This window comes from Lutra lutra, chromosome 5, assembly GCF_902655055.1.
Source record: "Lutra lutra chromosome 5, mLutLut1.2, whole genome shotgun sequence".
NCBI classification, from domain to species: Eukaryota; Metazoa; Chordata; class Mammalia; order Carnivora; family Mustelidae; genus Lutra; species Lutra lutra.
This window is the reverse complement of record NC_062282.1, coordinates 46,868,429-46,890,952: the sequence shown is the minus strand read 5'-3', so window position 1 is coordinate 46,890,952 and position 22,524 is coordinate 46,868,429.

Genomic DNA, 22,524 nt, shown 5'->3' with positions numbered 1-22,524 from the left:
GTTTCTTATCAGCAGTATCCTTCTGGAACTGAGTAACTGAGTGAGAACATCAAGTTCACAATGTCTTTCGCTGGACTTAAATGAATATTTCATATTCCAGATCTAGAGACCAGGTTAATGGAAGGGCCTTCCTTATTTCCTGACTCTCCCCCTCTCCTTCTTCCTAGCATGTTTCCACTATTTTTCATTGCATTTTCAAACAAAGCCACATTACGTGGGGCCCTAGACATTACGACAGAAGCAAGCAAGGGAAGGGAGTGGGCAATAACGAAAAGATTAGGGTCAGTAAGGGAACTGGTGGAAAGATAAAGAACAGTGCTTAGAGCAAGCTGGAGCCAAAATGATCACAAAATCATAACATGAATCACATTTATTGAATGTTACGAGTTTCAGGCACATTTTCTCTTCTAGTGCCCTCGGCAATTATGTGGAGCAGCTGTGTTATGATCCCACTTTGCAGATGCAAAAAACCAAGGCTCAGCTGGTAAATGAGATTCAGGACTAGGGTATGGGTGGTTCCAAAGCCTCTTTCCCCTAAAACCCAGGGGCCCGAGGATCACAAAGAATAAAACAGTCACCTCCTTCTTTGTAGAGTTTACACTACCGTGGGTGGTATAGCTGAGAGCTGCCAACTTCCAAGAGTAGGTACAATTTCTATTCTTTTCAGGGAGGAGGAGACAAGCTTTTTTTTTTTTAAGATTTTTTTTTAATTTATTTATTGAACAGACAGATCACAAGTAGGCAGAGAGGCAGGCAAAGAGAGCAGGGGAAGCAGGCTCCCCACTGAGCAGAGAGCCCGATGCAGGGCTCGATCCCAGGACCCCGGGATCATGACCTGAGCCGAAGGCAGAGGCTTTAACCCACTGAGCCACCCAGGTGCCCCAGGAGACAAGCTTTAATTCTAGTGATGCCGAAAATAATAAGACTGTCTTAGATGTGGCGTCTTGGACAGAATCAATGCTTGAGAAGAATGTAGGGGGAAGGGGGGAAGTGGCCCTCATCATCTTCATCCTCCTCCCTCCAGCTCCTGCTGCATGGTCAGAACCAAGGGCTGAATGGTTCTGGCCATCTCCCAAAGCTGCAAGACCTTCCTCCTTGGAGCTGAGTCCCACTCCTCCTCCCCACAGAGCACTCAAGTCACACAGACCTGGATTCCAGCCCTGGCTCTTGGAGCTTCCCTTCTCTGTAAGATGCAGGTGATATTAGTACCTATATACCTTGAATCCCACCACTTCTCCGTCCCTTCACCCTCCAGCCCTGTCGAACTCAGTCCCCTACACTCTCCCTTCTCCCACTCTTTGTTCCCCAGAGCCACCTTGTCTGCCCAGCAGGCAGTTATCTTTTTAAAATATAAATGAAATCACGTAAGTGTCCTGATCAAAACCCTCTCATCTCATCTTTCTTAGAATGTAAAAAATTATGCCTGCTCCCCCTACACTCTCCCCCTTGATCCCTCCATGGCACCACATAGGCCTTCTAGCTCCGCAAACATGCCAAGGTCATTAGTGTCTTGGAGCTGGTTGGTCCCTCTGGCCAATGTGCTCTTCCCCTCAACTTCACACTCTTCCTTCCTCACTTCATTCAGGTCTCTACTCAAGCGTCCTTTCTCCAGAGAAATTTCCTTTCCCTTCCCATTGGAAAAGCAGCTTTCCTATCACATTCTAGGACTTCGCTTACCTCATTTTTCTCCATAACGTTTATTACTACTTGAAATTCTACATGTGTTTAAATCGTTATTGTCTTCTCCACTACAATATAAGCTCTCTGACAGTAGCAACCTTATCTATCTTGTTTATCCAATACTTGTCAGACAGTAGGTGCTTAATAAATATTGGTAGGATGAATAAATGAATGAATGAGGCCATATAAGCTCTAGCAAAGACTGCTAATTGTCCCCAGTATCCATTCTCCCTTTCTCCCCTCCAGTAATTAAAACCCCAGGTTGTAGTTGGACACAGTACTGTCCGCCTAAAGACAAGGTTTTTCCAGACTCTCTTGAAGCTAGATGTGTCTATACAACGAGGTTCAGGATAATTAAGGTTGCCATAAAAAATACAGGATGCCTAGTTAAATTTGAATGTCAGATAAACAACCAATGATTTTTTTTGGTGTAAGTATTTCCCAAATTAAAAGTTCAACAATTATACAGCATTATTTGCCATAGTCAAAATATGCAAGCTGCATAAGCGTCCATCAATAGATGAAGGGATACAGAAGACGCGTCATAGGGGTGCTGGGGTGGCTCAGTCGGTGGAGCATCTGCCTTCAGCTCATGATCTCAGAGTTCTGGGATCGAGCCACACATGGGGCTCCCTGCTTAGCAAGAAGCATCCTTCTCCCTCTGCCCCTCTCCCTCTCAAATAAATAAAACCTTTTTTTCTTTTTTTTAAATAAAACCTTTTTTAAAAAATGTGTCTCATATATATGTGTGTATATATATATATATATATATATATATATATATATATATGCACACACACGCACAGGAATATTATTCAGCAGTGAAAAAGAATAAAATGAAATCTTACCATTTGCAATGACATGGATGGAGCTAGAGAGTGTAATGCTGAGCAAAATAAGTCAGTCAGAGAAAGACAAATATCGTATGATTTCACTCATGTGTGGAATTTAAGAAATAAAACAAATGAACAAAGTAAAAAGACACAAACCAAGAAACAGACTCTTAACAGCAGAGAACAAACTGAGGGTTACCAGAGGAGAGGTGAGGAAGGCCGGGGAAGGGCATGGGTGAAACAGGTGATGGGGATTAAGAGTACACTTACCGGGGCGCCTGGGTGGCTCAGTGGGTTAAAGCCGCTGCCTTCGGCTCAGGTCATGGTCCCAGGGTCCTGGGATCGAGCCCCACATCGGGCTCTCTGCTCACCAGGGAGCCTGCTTCCTCCTCTCTCTCTGCCTGCCTCTCTGCCTACTTGTGATCTCTGTCTGTAAAATGAATAAATAAAATCTTTCAAAAAAAAATTAAAAAAAAAAAAAAGAGTACACTTACCATGATGACTCCTGAATAATATGGAATGGAACCACTATATTGCACACCTGAAACTAATATGACTATGTTACTATATGTAACTATATATATATATATATATATATACGTTACTAATATGTTATAGTATACTATACTGTAATTAAAATAAAAGTTAAATTACAATTTTTGAAAGTCTAATCATTGTGTTAGTACAAATATGCCCTATTCAAAAAAAAAAAAAAAAAGTTATTAGTTGTGTTAAAATCAAATGCAGAGAGAGACCCGACTTGAAACCTCCCTGAGCAAAACTAGTCCCATAACCAAAGCTTCATTTAACTTATTTTGCAGGACCAACGGAGCTAACTTGACCTGGATCATTTCTTGCTCATGCCTTTGAAATCATAAGCAAAACTTAAATCGTTCCCCCAAAATGGATATGAGGTAACCACTAACTGATTTCCTGTCATTTAAGAAAATTCTCCCATTGGAACTGATCACTGTGGAAAACAGTCACTTCCCCACACCACACAAGCTGCTTTCTGAAACCAGACATCTCCCCTAATTCTACATTTTGGTTTCAGTACCCCTGCTTTGCAAATTGACTTTTTGGTGGGTGCACAATGAACTTTTACTAATTACTACTGCAGGGACCGATTCATTTTACTTGTTGGGTTTCTTTTTTTTTTTTTTTTCCTTCTGAGCTTCTGACCATTGTTTATCTGAAATTCAAATTTAACTATGTGTCCTGTATTTTTGTTCGCTCTATCTGGCAACGCTATGGCCTAACGAAGGATAAGGCAAAGTAACACATTCCAAGGTCACAGCCTTAAAATTACCACTCCAAGGTCACAGCCTTAAAACTAAGGACATGTCCTCACTTACCGGTCCCCTTCCCACAGGCAGGAAAGCCATTCTAAGCGGCAGTCTGAGTCCCCTGTGACCCCTGGCCCAGGGCAGCACTCTTGGATGGCAGGAAGCCAGAGATGGAAAGGAGCCAGTCCCGGGCGCACATGGTGGAACAGGGAGACTCTACTTCCCCTACTAGCTCCAATTTTTAGATGACAGGAAAACTACCTTCCACCTCATTAAAGACTCTGTTAGTTTGTTCCCCATTAAAGCAGTTAAACCAATAGCCAAACAAATGCAAAATTATAAATAAGTTTTGGTAATTTGGTAGCCTGATACATCAGAGAGCTTCAATCAATGTTTACTCCCTCTTGTCCTCACTAACCGAGTTGCCCCTTGGTACCAAATGTCACAGCCCTTTTTGGTAGGAGTGTGGCATCTGTGTCCTTCACTGGCAGCTCCTGACGCCCTCCCCGGTGGTTTCCGAGCACCGGGCCTGGGGCAGCAGAAATTCAGCTGCCCACAGAGGCAGGGGGGCCCTCTTGGCCTCTGAGGAGAGGGGCTCCAAGAGAGGCGTACTTACAGGGCCAAATGAAGCAAAGGGACCGATAAGATTTTCTGTTCTCCCAGCATGGATCTCCATTGGCCTGGAGATGCTCCAGAGTTCCATATCACATCACTCTGAGCTCTTGAAATATGGTCATCTCTGGAAACCCAGGGAGAAGAGAAGAAACCCCAGGTCTTTCTGCACTGGGGCTCCCCTGGCTCAGCCAGAGTCACAGAGGCCCAGGGCAGGGAGGAGCCTTCTGGGAAGTTCTTCCCTCCACTGCCCGGAGCACTCTTCCCCACACCTTCCCGTGGCTGGTACTCTCCCCCATTCAGCGTGGCCACAGTGTCACCTCTGAGGAGGCCTTCCCTGACCAATCCAATCAAAAGAGAAGCCCCTGTGGTCTCCCTCCAGCTCCAGGCCTGGTTTTCCCCTAAAGCATCTATCACTTCTAACTTATCCTTCTCTATCTCCAGGCTCATTGTCTGCTGAGCCCACTGAAAGGTAAGCTCCATGGGAGATCTGTCTCTTGTTCACTGCTCTATCCCCAGCACCTCAAACCATGCCCGGCAGGAACGAAGGTGCTAGATAAACATTTTTGAGTAAATAAACAAATAGGAGAGGTGGATACAGATATAGTTACGGATATGGACACAGACACAGAGATAGATCAGGGTCACCCACAAGTCAGGCAGATTTTACCAATGGCTTCCTTCCAGAGGGTGACAGGGAAAGTGACAAAACCTCCACGTGCACAATGACGCTGATGCTTCCCTGAAGAAAACTTGGCCTTTTAGCGTCAGGCTTGCCTCCCTGTTGACTTGGGAACCTCTGCTGGGTAGAAGTAGTATTTCTGCAGAATGTTAGCTCTAAAGCAATCTGAAGTTCAAGCCCTTGGTGGGGAAATGGACCCAGACAGGGGGTGAGCCGTGCAGACAGCAGCAACTGAGGCCTGCAAAGCACTGCTCACTGCAGCAAGCGTCTTCCCATCCTTGCCTGTACTTTGCTCTGCACAACAATTCTACTGGGCAAGTGGCAGCAAGATTGGTGGCATTATAATTACATTTAAATATAGTTTATTAGCCTCCCGAACTGTGCATTTAAAGACAGGCAAGATGCAAACGGTGCAAAGAGCCAAGATGCCCTTCAACAGACGAATGGATAAAGAAGATCTGGTCCATAGATATAATGGAATATTACTCAGCCATCAGAAAGGATGAATACCCAACTTTTGTATCAACATTGGACGGGACTGGAAGAGATTATGCTGAGTGAAATAAGTCAAGCAGAGAGAGTCAAGTATCATATGGTCTCACTTACTTGTGGAGCATAAGGAATAACATGGAAGACACTGGGAGATGGAGAGGAAAAGTGAAAAAAATGGGAAATCAGAGGGAGAGACAAACCATGAGAGACTGTGGACTCTGAGAAACAAACTGAGGGTTTTAGAGGGGAGGGGGATGGGGGGGTGGGTGAGCCTGGTGATGGGTATTAAGGAGGGCATGTATTGCATGGAGCACTGGGTTTTACATGCAAACAATGAATCAGGGAACACTACATCAAAAACTAATGACGTGGGACGCCTGGGTGGCTCAGTTGGTTAAGCAGCTGCCTTCGGCTCAGGTCATGATCCCAGCGTCCTGGGATCGAGTCCCACATCAGGCTCCTTGCTTGGCGGGGAGCCTGCTTCTCCCTCTGCCTCTGCCTGCCATTCTGTCTGCCTGTGCTTGCTCTCTCTCCCTCTCTCTCTGACAAATAAATAAAAAATCTTTAAAAAAAAAACAAAAACAAAAAAACTAATGACGTACTGGATGGTGACTAACATAAGATACTAAAAAATAATTAAATAATTAAATAAATAAATAAAAATGGGCAAGATGGTAAATTTTATGTTGTGTATTTTACCACAATTTTTTTAACATTTCCAAGTCTTTTATTTTATTTTTTATTTTTTTATTATGTTCAGTTAGCCACTCTACAGCACATCATTAGTTAATCGATGTAGTGTTCAATGATTCATTAGTTGCATAGAACACCCAATGCTCAGGTAATGGGTATTAAGGAGGGCATGTGTTGTGATGAGCACTGGGTATTTTACCACAATTAAAAATAAATAAAAAGCACCCGGCACATGGCACCTGGGTGGCTCAGTGGGTTAAAGCCTCTGCCTTCGGCTCAGGTCATGATCCCAGGGTTCTGGGATCAAGCTCCACATCGGGCTCTACATCGGTCTCTCTGCTCAGCAGAGAACCTGCTTCCCCTCTCTCTCTCTGCCTGCCTCTCTGCCTACTTGTGATCTCTGTCTGTTAAATAAATAAATAAAATCTTTTAAAAATTTAAAAAAAAATAAAAAATAAAAAGCATATATATATAATTTTTATATTTATATATTTATATATATACATATATATATGACATATACATGTATATATATAGTTATTAACAACAACCTTATTTTGCACATGAACCAAAGGCTGTGATTTATAAAAGTCATACAACTACAACTAGGGACTGGAGAAGCTAGGCTTAACATGAGGACTTCAGAGTCCAGCTTGGACCTCCTCTACAAGGGAGAGGGAATATTCACTCCACAAACATGCCAAGAACTAACCTCAAGCTAGAAGATCAGTGCCCTGAGCTTTCCAAGAAGACTTCTTTTTTTTTTTTTTAAGATTTATTTATTTATTTATTTGAGACAGAGAGAACGAGCAGAGGGAGAAGCAGACTCCCTGCTGAGCAGGGAGAGTGACTCCAAGCTTCATCCCAGGACCCCGAGATCATGATCTGAACCAAAATCAAGAGTTGGACACTTAACCGACTGAGCCACCCAGGAGCCCCATTCCAAGGAGACTTCAAATGTGCTGAGACCCATCACAGCTGGTCACGCCACTCTGCTGCAGAGGCCTGCCTCTTCCACGATACCATGCCGAGGGGTGGCTGATCCAACAGATAAGAGCTCAATACAGATCATGTGTCATTTACTCTCATTGTGTGATGATTAATTTGCTTGGGGACCAAGAGAGTTCAGTGGTTACATTAACGTGCAAAGAAAAATTAAACATTGATGCGTCCTTTATCTCTTCATTTCTAGACGGATAAGTCCTGTCAGTGTCTGCAAGAGATATTCTCATTGACATTGTTTATCTGTTCCACTTTACGTCAAATTACACTTGAGAAACAAGAACTAACACACTGCGGTGTTTTTATGCAAAGTGGTGACTGTAGGGGGCCAGACATTAAAGAAAAAAAATATCTAGCCTGAGATTCTAGCGTAGCATAAACTCGGTGCAATTTGACACCAAGAATCAGGCCCAAACAGGTAGGAGCTCAATAAAGTCTTCTTGGAAAATCCCTTCTGGGTTCCTTGAGCCCCAGTTTAATATGCAGCATTGTGCTGGGGCTGCAAAAGGGCTCCACCTCAGGAGCCAGCTTTGCTCTAATGTCCACATTCACTGTGTTGAAAAAGAGTCAGAAGCGGGGTACCTGGGTGTCTCAGTCAGTTAAGTGTCTGCCTTTAGCTCAGGTTGTGATCTCCAGGTCCTGGGATCAAGCCCCGCATCCAGGCTTCCTGCTCAGCAGAGAATCTGCTTCTCTCTCTCCTTCTGCTCCTACCCCCTGCTCATTTTCGCCCTCTCTCCAATAAATAAATAAGAATCTTAAAAAAAAAAAAAAAGACGGAAGCCTCATTAGAAGAATTACAGTTATAGCTCAGAGCAAATTATTATCAACTGCATGTCTTCCTGTCCTCCACCAGCTCTCCCACTTGACTTAGGTCATGCTTCTCTCGTTCAGATGGGCTGCCCTGTGCCCATGCAATACTGGGCTTCTCAAAGTAAGACAACAAAAAGATGCACTTTTGCAACCAGAGACCTGCAATGGAGTCTTAGCTCCATCATGTACTACTTCTAAGACCTTGGGAAGTGACCTAACATCACTGAGCCTGTTTTCCCATCTCAGAAAATGGGATAATAATATTGCCTACCGCAGAGGACTGTTGTGTGACTTAAATGAGATGATGTGTGCAAAGCACCAAGTGTGGAGTCTGGTGGCAATAAGAGTTCAGTACATGCGCTGATATTAATAGATGCCGCACAATGTGTAGCACTGTGTTAACCACATAGTACACTTGTAGTATTAGCAGTTATCTCACGGTCATGAGGATGAGGGATCTTTTCGTTGATTTTTACTATATTTCATTAAATACTAGTTAGAACTTATCAAGTACGTATAACGTGCTAGCCTCAGCCGCATGTGTTTCATGGGTCTTAACTCATCCGATTTTCATACACTTGTTGGGGGGAGCAAGAACGTGCACGCAGACAATCTGGCTCTACTACCATGACCCTCACTGCCACTGTCAAAAACAAGCTGTTACTTCTTAATTAGAAATTAAGTACTTAATTAGTAATTAGAAAAACAAATCACGAGGCGTCTGGGTGGCTCAGTCGGTTGAACATCTACCTCAGCTCAGATAATGATCCCACAGTCCTGGGATCGAGTCCTGCATTAGGCTCCCCGCTCAGTGGGGAGACTCGTCTCCCTCTCCCTACTACTTCCTCCTGCTTGTATGCTCTCTGTGCTGAAGAATAAAATCTTTAACAAAAAAGAAAGAAAGAAGGAAAGAAAGAAGGAAAGAAAGAAAGAAAGAAAGACAAATCACAAAACTTCTATAATCAGAAAAGCTATTTTTTAAATGATTAAGATGTTATATATGCATTTGTTCAATGATTATCAACTCTCATCCAAATCTGTAAGAACATCAAGACTGAGAGATTGACACTTCTTTTATTTCAGAGGAAAAGTTTTCATGAGAACTACTCTGCAACCCACAATTGCACTACTAGGTATTTATCCAAAGGATACAAACATAGCAATCCAAAGGGGCACCCGCACCCCAATGTTTATAGCAGCAGTGTCCACAGTAGCCAAACTATGGAAAGAGCCCAGATGAATATCAACAGATGAATGGATAAAGAAGATGGCATATTTATATATGTGTGTATATGCACACACACACACACACCTATCACACATACACATGGAATATTACTCAGCCATCAAAAAGAATGAAATCTTGCCACTTGCAACAATGTGGATGGAACTCGGGGGTACTGTGCTAAGCAAAATAAGTCAGTCAGAGAAAGACATATACCATATGATTTCACTCATATGTGGAATTTAAGAAACGAAGCAAAGGATCATAGGGGAAGGAAAGGAAAAATAAAATAAGATGAAATCAGAGAGGGAGACAAACCATAAGAGACTTTCAGCTATAGGAAACAAACTGAGGCCTGCTGGAGGGGAGAGTGAGGGGATGGGGTAACTGGGTGATGGACATTGAGGGCACGTGATGTAATGAGCACTGGGTGTTATATGCAATTGATGAATCACTAAACTCTACCTCTGAAATTAATAATACATTATATGTTAATTAAATTGATTTTAATTTTTTTTTTTAAAAGATGCTATGGAAAGTAGAAGAAATGATGTCTTCCCCGTAGGGCCTTGTACATGTGGAAAGTGAATTCTTATTGTTAATAGCTGGTATTCATTTACCACAGACCATGTGCCCAGCCACAGTGCTGAAAGCTTTGCCTACATTGTCTCACTCAATCCCCATAAGATATTAATGAGATAGGTACGATTAATATCCCCGTTGTGGAAATGAAGAAATAAAGCCTTGGGGTTCCAAGAGGGAAAATATGCATAGGCTAACTGCCACGTGGTTGCCACAGGCAGTGATTTCTGTCCATTTTTCTTTGCCCCACTATCTTAAAAAGCAGGCCCCTGGATAGGTACTTGAAACATTCCTGGCAAAGTGAATACCAACTTTTTAATCCACTCCCGTCACTAAAAAGCGGTGCACTTGCCAGACATTAAACTTTACATGCACACTTCCAGAGCTAGTGAGTTCTAAAGAATCCCACTCTCTGAGTTTATGGAGCTCTTCTTACACCCTCCCCCCGAGCACCTCCTTTCCCACCTGCAGCATTTGAAGATGGGCGAAGATGGGCCTGAAATGGAGAAGACATGCTGTCTCTCTGCTCTCGCCTGCTAATTTTCAATTTCAAGATGTTCTATTACACCTGATTTATGGCCTGACAGGGCTCATTCTAGCCCACAACCTTGAGCTTGTAAAATGCACTGGGGAAAATTTACTAACGACCATGTTCATCTTACTGCAAGGTAGGGGATTTTTTTTTTTTTTTTTTAGGGAAAAAGCCTCAAGAAGCAGGGACATTTCAAACCGCCAATTATGAATAACAATTGTTTGATAGCCGAGTGCAGTAGATCTTCCAGCTCATTCAGTTTTCATCTAATTAAATCTTTCATTTCCATGGGCAGCACGCCGCACATGCTTGTGCTTCCCTTTGTCAGCAGGATATAATCAATAGGAGAAATGTGGATGCGTTTCAGCATTTATTAGCAGCTCAATTGGAAGTTGTTTTATTTTAATAACATCCTTGCCTTCATTCTCTTCAGGGTAAATCGACAGCTTTGATGAATAATAGATGACAGAAAACTGGCTTATGTTATCCCATTAAGAGTAAAGAAATCAGAGAATGAAAGGAAGCTGAGTGAGAAATTGAAAAACACTTTAAGGCTGCATTTTCTTTGTTACAAAACAAAAGAAAAACAAACAAAAATGCCTTCCACTCACTCCAAAAGATCATCAAACCTATTTGACTTTACCTAGATATACCTCCCAAGAACATGGTGATAAATTCCCTTTCTGAAGCTTTCCACCACTTTTATTTGCAGCTCATAGTTAGTTGTTCTTGGTTAATTTCCCCTGGGAGTGCAACATGGACTCGAAAGGGGAAAACCAGTACAAAATGTTATTTGTTCACCGGAAGTGAATCCAAATACCCAAATGCTCCCATCCTCAAATAGAGATGCGTACTGGCAGAGAGAGGACAACTTAACAACAAACATGGAAACTCCACAGCAATGGGGTGTTCACAAGAGCCCACTGCACAGCATGATCAACAGAATTCAAAGTCATCTGTGGGTCAGTAGACCATTCTTTGGAAATCCTACCTGGTATGGCGAACCATTCACTTGACAGCACCATGTGAGTACCTCTCATCTAAAAATCTGAGTGTTTTTCCACAATGAGATACCACTTCACACCCATTAGGATAGCAATTATCAGAAAAATAAATAAATGAACAAGTGTTGGCGAGGATGTGGAGAAACTGGAACTCTTGCACACTGTGGGTGAGAATGTAAAATGGTACAGACACTGCAGAAAACAGTTGGGTGGTTTCTCAGAGTATTAAATATAAAACTGCCATATGATCCACTGACTCCACTTCTGGGTACAAGCTCCAATGAAGTGAAAGCAGGGACTGGAACAGATATTAGTACACTCATGTTTATAGCAGCAATGTTCACAATAGCCAAAAGGTACAAGCAATTCAAATACCCATGAATGGATGAATGAATAAATAAAATGTGGTATATACATAAAACAGAATTATTCAGCCTTAGAGAAAAAATTACAACACATGTTATAGCATGGATGAACCTTGAAGACAGTGCACAGAATGAAATAAGCCAGTCCCAAAAGGACAAATATTGTATGATTATCTGAGGTTCCTAGAGCAGTCGAATTCATAGACAGAGAGGAATGGTGGCAGCCAAGAGTTGCGGGGAGGGGAGCATGGAGCTGGTGTGTAATGGACACAGTCTCTGGTGGGGAAGATGAAAAAGTTCAGGAGACAGACGATGGTGATGGTGATGGATGGCACAACGGGAATGAATGCCACAGAAGTGTACATTTAAAAATGGTTGGAATGGTGAATTTTGTTACATATATTTTGCCACAATAAAGATAAACAATATTTTAACCCTCAGAAAAAGTTGTCCTTGGATAGTTACCACCTGAGCATACAGCACACCCATTCACCCAGTTGCTCAAGCCAGAGAAGTGAGAACCGACCGGGTACCTCTCCAAGTCCTGGCCACCCCCAGCAAAGTCTACGGCCTAAATGAAAGCCACATCAGTCTACTTGCTGCCATGTCCTGCCATCTCCCTGAGTGACTATCCTCTCTTACTTGGATTCTCTAATGACCTCCTACCTGGTGTCTGGGATCAGCCCAGGCCCCGCCCCCTCCAGGCCACTCTCCACCAGCAGGGGGGCTGAGCTTTTACAGACAGAAACCAGGTGCTGTCGTTGCTCATCTCCAAAGCTTCCTCTGCCACTGAGAACCAAGTCGGGTCTCCTCCCCAAACCTACCAAAGCCCTGAAGCCAGGGGACCCCACTCCCAGGGGTCCCCTTGTGTCACCGTCTCCCTCACTCAGTACTTCTGTGCCTCTCTGTACACAATGCACCTCCACTAGCTCCTCAAACTCATGATGGTCCATTGTCACACAGGGCTTGGCCCATGGCACCCCTTTGCCAGGAATGTTCTTCCCTCGTTGTTTGGTCAAACACTCCTGGGACCTCAGGCCTCATTACAAGTGGCATTCCCTCAAGGGTCCTTTGCAGACTTTGCATCGCAAAGAGCCCCCTGGTCTCCTCTCATGCACTTTTGTCTTTGTCCCCATGGCCCTTTTTACACTTCTGAATGTGTATCATGCTCCCCACCCAGGGGACAGTGAGATCCCTGAGGGCGGCACCCATGTGTGTCTTGATCCATATTCCCAGCCACTCAGTACGATATCTGGCACACAGTAGGTGCTCATTTGTCAGGTGAATGAATAAGTAAAGGAATGCAGGTTCTTTCAGGTCATGCCAACAATGGGAAGCAGAAAGCCTGCCTCTGACCCAGACAGCCTCCACCTTTGACTTTCCTGGAGAGCTGGGCAGGCCTGGGCATCTGATCTGAAGCCCACCTCGCCTGACGCCAACCCACATACTCACTTGCAACCACTTAGCGATGGACAGATGCACCCAAAGGTCCTCTGGCGAAAGGGTCTGACTTTTCCCCAAGAAGGGAATTGGAGTAACACTTGTCACATGTCGAAGACGAGGTAGCTGCTTGAGTTGTTTCTCACAATGACATAAATTCGTTGACAAGTGCCACAAAGCTGTTCCTGTTCCTTGGTTTTCCACGGCATGCTGCCTGCTGTATTAGTGAACAAATGCCTTGAAACAACATGACATCGGCAGTGTAGATGGAATGTGAAATTGTGTCGGCCATTGTCAAGCCCCCCAGGGCAGTCCCAAACCCTTTCCTCGGGGTGGCAGTGAGAAAGTCTCGGCTCCCTTAAGGGCTTTCCCCCTTTGGCAAGCCGTCTTCCCCTAGGTAACACTCCACCAAACAGTAGCTTGGGTAATGACCAATGCTACAGTGATTATTATTGTTATTATGGACTCTATTTTATTCTCATTTAATTAGTAATTATTTTAGATTATATGGCTGAAGAGCTGCTACAGTGAGTGTTTCCTGGCGGTCAAGGGCTAATTCTCCATCAAGGCAGAAATATGGGCTATTTTGAGTTCAGCCGTTGGAAGCTGTAGTGATAAACGGCTCTCGGTGCCATATGGCGCAGTCTAAACCCAGTGTCTCTCCACAACAATAGTTTCACTTCTATTACCATTAAGGAGAAATATGTAAAAACTGTTTTCCCTCCAAACAGAGCTCCCTTGCTGGCCGGCCCTGGAGTATCCGGAAGAAGGAAACCCAGCAATCCTGCCACACCTATCAGGGCTAGCCCCTCTTGGGGAATCCCCTAGGGTGGGGGGCAGGTTTCCAGCTAATGTTTAATTGACTATAAAACACACACATCTTCTGTTGGAGTCAACGCCTAACGAATCAGAGAACCAACCTGCGGTGACATCTGAAAGCCACGTAGCTACATGGTGGGTGCACACAAAGCCGGCTGGCGTGCCCTGTTTTTGCATTTCAAACATTTAGCCCTATTGCCATAAGTAAATATGCTGTCTTCAAATCACTGAATCCAGGATGAAAATAAGATGAGCCCGGAACCATCTTTTTGTGTCATGAAGTATGGAAGTGCCCAAACAGTGACAAAGAAATGTCAAGAGGACACAAAAACCAATGTGAGGCAGCTTCTACTGCCTGAGTCTGAGAAGTTGTGAGCATCTAAATAAATAATGATTGTAACAGATTAGAACCCCTTGGATAGAATAGTACCCATAAATCCAGACTGATAGAAACTGAAGCATAAATAAATGAGAAGAGAAAGCTCTTCTTTATAGCAGAAAGTTAGGTAGTTAAATGCAGGAGAAGTGATGAGGGTATTAGAAAATCACCACTTGGAAACCATCGTAGTAATCATCTATTGATCAAGAAACATCAATGGGCGCCAAACCCCAGTGGAGGAGAGGCTTATGCCTAAAGAGATATTTACATAGTTTCAAAGTATCTCCTCACCAGTTACTTATGAATCACAAAAGGACTTTATAGTGAGACACCTGGCCAGCCCCAGCATCATGAATGATCGAAGTAAAAACCACCAGCAACCAAAGAGACGTCGTGTGCCACCCCACAGGGCGTGATACAACAAAACACAGTATCTGTGACCTTCCAGCCCAAGCCATCGCCTGACTCTAACTAAACTGAGGGAGGGTCTACAAGATGACTGGCCTACGGTCTTCAACCCTGTCCATGTCATGAGACAGAATTACCAGATGATCCAGCAATTTCATTTCTGAGTAAATACTCAAAAGAAGTGCAAGCAGTGGGAGTCTGGGTGGCTCAATCGGTTAAGCATCGGCCTTTGGCTCAGGTCTGATCTCCAGGTCCTGGGATAGAGCCCTGTGTCGGGCTCCCTGCTCAGCAGGGTGCCTGCTTCTCCCTCTGTCTGCTGCTCCCCCTGCTTGTGCTCTCTGTCTCTGTCTCTCTCTCACAAATAAATAAATTAAATCTTTAAAAAAAATTAGACGAAGTGCAAGCAGGAACTCAAACAGGTATTTGTATGCCCGTGTTCACAGCAGCAATAGCCACAAGAGCCAATCAGTGGAAGCAATCCAAGCGCCCACCACTGGTGAGCGGATAAACAAAATGTGATATATACACACAAAGGAATAGTGCTCAGCCTTAAAAAGGAAAGAAATTCTGACACCTGCTAGAGCATGGATGAACTTTGAATTAATTGAACTTAATTAAATAAGCCGATCGCCAAAAAAGACAAATACTGTATGATTCCACTTGCACGAACTACCTAGAATGGCTCAATTCACAGACAGAGAGTAGAAGGGTTGTTTCCAGAGGCTGGAGGTTGGAGAACTGGGGACTTCACGTTTAATGGGAGCGGAGTTTCAGGTGGGGGAAGATTGAAAGTTGTGGAAATGGAAGGTGTTGGTTTCACAACAATGTAAACACAGCTAATGCTGCAGAACCATACACTTAAAAATGGTTAAACTGGTAAGTTTTGGGGCGCCGAGGTGGCTCAGTGGGTTAAAGCCTCTGCCTTCAGCTTGGGTCATGATCTCAGGGTCCTGGGATTGAGCCCCGCATCAGGCTCTCTGCTCAGCAGGGAGCCTGCCTCCCCCACTCTCTCTGCCTACCTCTCTGCCTACTTGTGATCTCTGTCTGTCAAATAAATAAACAAAATCTTAAAAAAAAAAAAAAAAGTGGTAAGTTTCCTATCATATCTATTTTACCAGAATTAAAAAAAAAAAAAATTCAAGCTTTGGAGTCAAAGCTTTTTGAGGGTGATGGGTAAGTTTGTGGCACTGACAGTAATATTGGTTTTGCAGGTGTATACTTATCTCCAAACACATCAAGTTGTATACACTAAATAGCTACAGCTTTTTGTATGTCAATCATAGCTCAGTAAAGCAGTTTTTTTAAAAATGTGGGTTCAAATTCTGACACTGCCACTTACTATGTGATTGTAGGCCAAGTATTTATTGTCTTTGAACCTCAGGTTTCTCCTTTATAAAATAGAGACAGGATAGGATGGGCATGAAGCTAATACCTTTAGCACAGTGCCTGGTACACAGCAGGCATTTGATAATATTAGTAAGTCTACAAGTGTCCAGAGACGCGAGATAACATGCCATCCGTGTTTAAGAGAACTAAAGCTAGTTTGGTGTGGTTGGAGGATGTGGTGACATGGGGAGATGCTAGAATGAAAAGTGGTCTTTTGTGCCAAGATGAAGAGTTTGAACTTTGCTCTGAGGCCGGTGAGGGGTCACTGGAGGGTTGTAAACAGTGCAGGAGAACATTAGAGAAGGAGATAGAGAAGGAAGGGGGTAAATATTAAGCTCAGTTTTAAGGACATGGACATCTGATCATTTCACTCAGCCTGTGGGTTTTCTCTTCCCAATTAACACCAGTAATTAACACCAGTGGCTTAAGCGAAAAGAAACCATGCCACATTTAACACTCTCACTTTGCCTCCAACACCTTATCAGAACAGGGAACTCAGATACAGAGGAGGAACTAGCCATGTTATGAAGTCAATTTAGGCTTAAATATGGACTCCAAAAAGCCTGCTCTCTCCTTATCTCCCCCCTTAATCACTGGGTGGAGGGCACGGGGGTTTCCCACTGTATTCTCCATCTGTTCTCTGCCCCGTGCCAAGCTTTCTTTAAACCCCAAACATCTGTGAGGAGCAGGACTGGGTCAGAAGACAGTTTTGCTCAGGTTACAACCTGCACATGGATGGCCCATGTCACACAGTTCCTCTTGTTTCCACATTCTAATGGGATCATTTCCACCACTATCGCTGCACGTCATTCTAAACAGTTGCTCTCCGCTGATTTTTCTCTCCATCCATAAAGTTTAATCTTTTATAGGAAAACTCAAAGTAATGAAAGTAGCCAAAAGCCTGCAATTCTCCTGGGTGAGCTGTATTGTTGAACTGGTTCTGTCCGGCCTTTTAAATGAGATTTATTTTGGATTTAACTGGGTGTTTTTTTTTTCTAATTACCTAGATAATATATATTCCACCCTGAAAATATCAAAAGTATAGAAAAACACAAAAAGTAAAAATAAAAGTTGCCTATAATCTTATCAACCCGATGTAAAATCTTAAAATCTTGGTATATATCCTTCTAATTTTTTTCTAGTTTTCTTTCTATGCATATATTACTTATTCTTTTTTAAGCTGGGCCTGTATATACACTGAAAAGTTTACATTTAAAATAATAGCTCTTACCAGGCAGGACGAGGGACGCAGCTGTAAGCTTCCTCCAAAGTTTCCCCAAAACTAGCTTGGCTGAGGGGCTCTGGCAGTAGCCAGATACGGAGGCTGTGCTGATCAGGCAGGGCCTGGACCCTTGGCATCTCTGAGAGCTGCCTGTCTTGGTTATATGGCTCTGGATTAGGCTTCTCCCTGGAACACCCCACTGTTAGTTTGCATGCAATGTCCAGGGATCTAAAATGCCTATCCATGAGAGCGTGCCCAGGTGCCCGAGGATGAACAATTTTAAAGGCTTATTAAAAATATGTATTCCTGGGCACCTGGGTGGCTCAGTGGGTTAAAGCCTCTGCCTTCAGCTCAGGTCATGATCTCAGGGTCCTGGGATCGAGCCCCGCATCGGGCTCTCTGCTCAGCAGGGAGCCTGCTTCCTCCTCTCTTTCTCTCTGCCTGCCTCTCTGCCTACTTGTGATCTCTGTCAAATAAATAAAATAAAATAAATCTTTAAAAAGAAATATGTATTCCTTTCCTTAAAAATGGCTTATCTGTATTCCTTGCCTATTCTGCTATTGGTTTTATTGATTTTAAGGGCTCTTTCGATTTCAAGAATGTTAACCTGTTATCTGCCATGTATTTTAAAAATATTTTCCCCAATTGCATGTTGTCTTTTGATTTTGCTTTGATACTTCAAAATTTGTATGTCATTTTTAATGTGAGAGTAGTTGAATCTATTGATCTCTTCCTTTATGGCTTCTGCCTTTACTTTGAAGTTTAAAAGGCTTCCATCATTCTAACTCAGATTGCACCATTTGCTCATTTTTTTATTAACCATCTCATATCTGTAACCTCGGTCCTCTTAAACTGGCCTTGGTTTATAAGATTCAGAGTATGATAACTTGTGCTAAGCCGTGTGACTGCTTTGGCTAGCAGAGCATCAGATTGGGAGTGGAGAATCACACTAGGTAATGGGAGAAATTAATCTTCAACAGACTTGGCCTCTCCGTGCCTAAATCCTCTGTGTGTAAAATGTAGAAAATTACATTTGGACCCCAATTTTACCTTTCTTTCTATGATAAAATGTGGTACATATACAGCAGGCTGCACAGTGATAACTGATCATAAGACAACCATCCATGTAACTATCGTCTGTATTACTGAGATGGAGATAGAGACAGAGGGGAGAGGGAGAGGATGGGAGGAAGGGGAGAAGGGAGAGACAGAGATTCCCGCAGCAGGTCCGTTCTCAAGGACACACTCCCCTTACCTCTGGGCAATCACTATCCTATGTATAATCACTGTGATAAGATCTTCACTTCCTTGTTGTGTTTTATGTTTTTATTCCCTGCGTATATTTCCTATATTTCCTATATTCCCTGTGTATATTCCTATATTCCTACATTTCCTGCATATTAATGGTTTGATTTTTTTCATTCATGTCCATAATCTATTTAGAAGTTATCTTCTTTTAAGATGTGAGAAATCAGAAGTTATTCTTCTTCAGATGGTTTGATGATGATTGAGGCATGGTGTATGGCACAACCCTTTCTTCCTTTGTTGTCACCACCAGGAGCGGGACATAGAGATGGAATATTCCCATCATCCCGCAAAACTCACTTGAGCCCTTTTGTAGTCAGCCTCGCACTCCCACACCCAGGCCCCTGGCAGCAACGCATCTGTTTGCGGTCCCTACAGTTTTGCCTCTTCCCAATGACCGACCCCATATGAGCACACAGCAGGGAGTCTTGAGTCTGGCTTCCTTCACTTAGCAGGATGCTTCTCAGGTTCATCGGTGTTGTTGCTTGTATCAGCAATTCACCCTTCTTACTGATGAGTGGTATTCCATTGTATGGATAGGTCATAATTTACAGGTTCAGTCTTTCACCCCTAAGGATGATGCTGGCTACAGAGCTGTGGTAGATATCCTTTATCGGAGCAAGGAAATTCTAGTTTGCGGAGAGTTTGTGAACATCACAAAGGAATGTTCCATTCTATCAAGTGCCTTTTCATGCACCTACCTTGCTCGGCATCTCTGTCTGTCTGCCCTGGGAGTGAGAGACTCCACCCCCCCTAGAGAGTGGAAGCTTTAGTGGACCTTCCAGGGAACATCTTCCAGTGAAGTGGGCAGGGCCTCGCGCCCCACCTCACTTTGAGTCCTGTGAACCAGTGAGTTTGCTGTCCTTACCCCTGGGAGCTAAGTCTTTTGATCCTACAAGAGAAGAAAGCAGGGAAGTACACGGCATTCTGTGTCCCCAACAGCCATGACTTGCCTCTTCCCTGCCTGCACCTCCAAGAAGGGCTTGGAGGCGGTCAGTCTGGCCCCAGTGTTACTCGCAAGCACCTGGTGGAAGTCTGTGGGAAAGTTCCCTGCTGAGTGTGAATTCCTTGGCTACCTCAGCTATTCTGGGTATGCATATAACACACTAGTGGATTTGACAGGGTTACGTTCTGCTGCTTTCTGGCCCCCACAGGGAGGGCTGTGCCTCCACCTCTTATGCTCCAGGGGAGTGTAGAGGCTGTGAAGCCCACCTCACCCCAGAGGGACTGGTGTCTCTTCTGAATCAGCTGACCCCTCCTCCCAGGCTCAACAGAAGTTGAGATTTTGTAGGTTATCTGTCGTGTCCTCATTATTAGGGCAGGAGTGATGTGCTTAACAGCTTTCTACATCTGAAGCAGAAGCTAAAGAACATTTAAATCCCAACTTATCCTGTACCAAATGTATATACTTGAGCCTCGTTGGGGGGCTATTTTTATTCTTACCCAAGAACCATGCTACTTTGATAATAAATCTTTCTTTCTAGCAGTGTAAGTCACCCTTCAATCTTCCAAAAATTCTTCAGCCTTTTATTAATCTTCCCAGGTGACCTTAGAATTATATTGTCTAGTTAAAAAAATACTTTTGACATTTTTATTAGAATTGAAATGGCAGAATTATTGAGTTATGCCATCCAAGAATGTGCTATGCCCTCCATTTATTTAAGTCTTCACGTCTCCCAGTGAAGTTTTAGTTTTATTTATATGGGTTCTGCATACTTTTCTTATGTCAAGTTTATTCCTAAATATTGTCTATCTTAATGTCTTTTTTAAATTGTATTTTCTAACTGATGACTGCTGATTTAAAAGATATGTGCTGATTGTGTATACTGGTTTTGTAACCAACTGCCTTATTAAACTCCTTACTTCTAATAATTTTTTGGTTGATTTTCTTGGATTCTCAGGTAGGCAAATATATGCATGTAACAATTTATCTCCTCCATTCTGAAGATTTTTCTCTTATTTCATTTTGTCTCACTGCTTTCACTCAGTTTCTGGGAAATATTAAATGACTATGGATAGAAGGCATACTAGACTTGTACTTGACCTTAGTGGGAAACACCAGAGTTTCACCATTAAGTACAATGATACCTGGGGCAAATACAGTAAATTTGCTTTCTCAGCAGCCACTCTGGTTCCCTCCAAGATCACACTTGAGAAAGAAAAGAGCAGCCTTTGACATTTGGAAGCTGGTCAGGCACTCAACAGTAAGCTATGTTGTTCTCCTGTTGGCCATAAACCATCTCACATAATACTAGCTCAGACAGGGTCACTCTGAGACCATGATTAAATGAGATAAAGGAAGTCCATACCATAATTTTGTCTAAACAGACAAAAATAAGGTCACTGTGCCACCCACAAAATACCAAACATATCCCTCTCTTGTCTAAAATAAGTGACTATTAATTCTTTACCAATGACCTCCTTTTATAGTTTGCCTGTATATAAAATTTGTTTATTGAGATATTCAATCATAAAATCCCTCTACACATAACTTTCCAATGGCATCCTACCTAGAGTGAATCTTTGGTTCCTTGGACCCTCCACAAATCACTCAACCAAAGGCCAAATCCTGTAATAGGTTCTATCTAACTCCCTCTTGTGGAGGGGTCCCCATGGTTCCATAGGATGTGTGTTCTCCCTCGCTGCCACAAGTCAGGAAAATCCACCTTGTGCAGTTATGACTGTGTTTACAGTAGTCTCTAGCTGGAGGACGGGGACATGCTTTAAGAGCACAGAAAATTAAAAAGTACTTTTCTAGACACCCTTATAGCTAGGGTTCAAGTCATAACATTCCTGTCCATCATCTATACCCATGAGAAATTCAGAAAAGAAAGAGAACAATGTGAAGAGGTGGTCAAAGACTGCGAGAATATGTATTTTAGAAAGCACAGTGCACTGACATCTGACCCTTTTAGGGTAGCTACAACGGATCCTGATATTGAGTCCCTAGCATCATGGGCCATCTTTCCACTAGAACAGTCCTGTTGTGGTAGAGGGAGTTTGTTTGTGGCTGGACCATCCAGCACATTCCTACACAGGATTCCTCATTTTCTCTGCATGCTTTATGCCTCTTTCTCATACCCATTTTTTCATTTGCATTTCTTAATAGGACTTACATGAACTGTCCATTTCAGGAATTTTTTTTTTCCTCTTTTCAAAGAACAAAGAGGAGTGTTCCATTATCAAGTAGATTATGTTTAAATTTTCTTAAAAAGAACAAAATTTCTAGTTTTAAGGCAGTAGGATTTTTAAAAGCAGTCTACATAATTCTTATTTTGGAGAATCTACTGAGGTCTTCTTTGTAATAGGCCTGGAATCAATTTTACAAATTGATTTCTAAATCAAAGCCATCTGATACAGATAAGTATTCTCTGTGGAGTACAACGTTTGAAATAGTTCTCACAGCTATTATTAGGTAACAAACCACCTCAAACCTCAGTGGCTTATACTGTAAGAACTTACTACTCTTCATGAATCGATAGGTCAGCTGTGGTGGTTTTTTATTGTCTCAGCTGGATTCATTCATGCTTGATTACCAGTTTTTGGTTAGGAAGAGAGCTGTGCTGATGTAAGCTGGGCTCTCTTGTATGTCTAGTGGTTGGCTGGCTGTAAGCTGGGGGCCCAGAACTCTTCCCCACGGTCTCTCATCCTCCCTCAGCTTAGCCTGGCCGTGTCACCATGGCAGAAGCAGAGATCTAAGAAAGAAAGAAAGGAAGCACAGAGGCCTAGGCTGGAAACTGCAAACTGTCACTTCTGGCACATTCTAC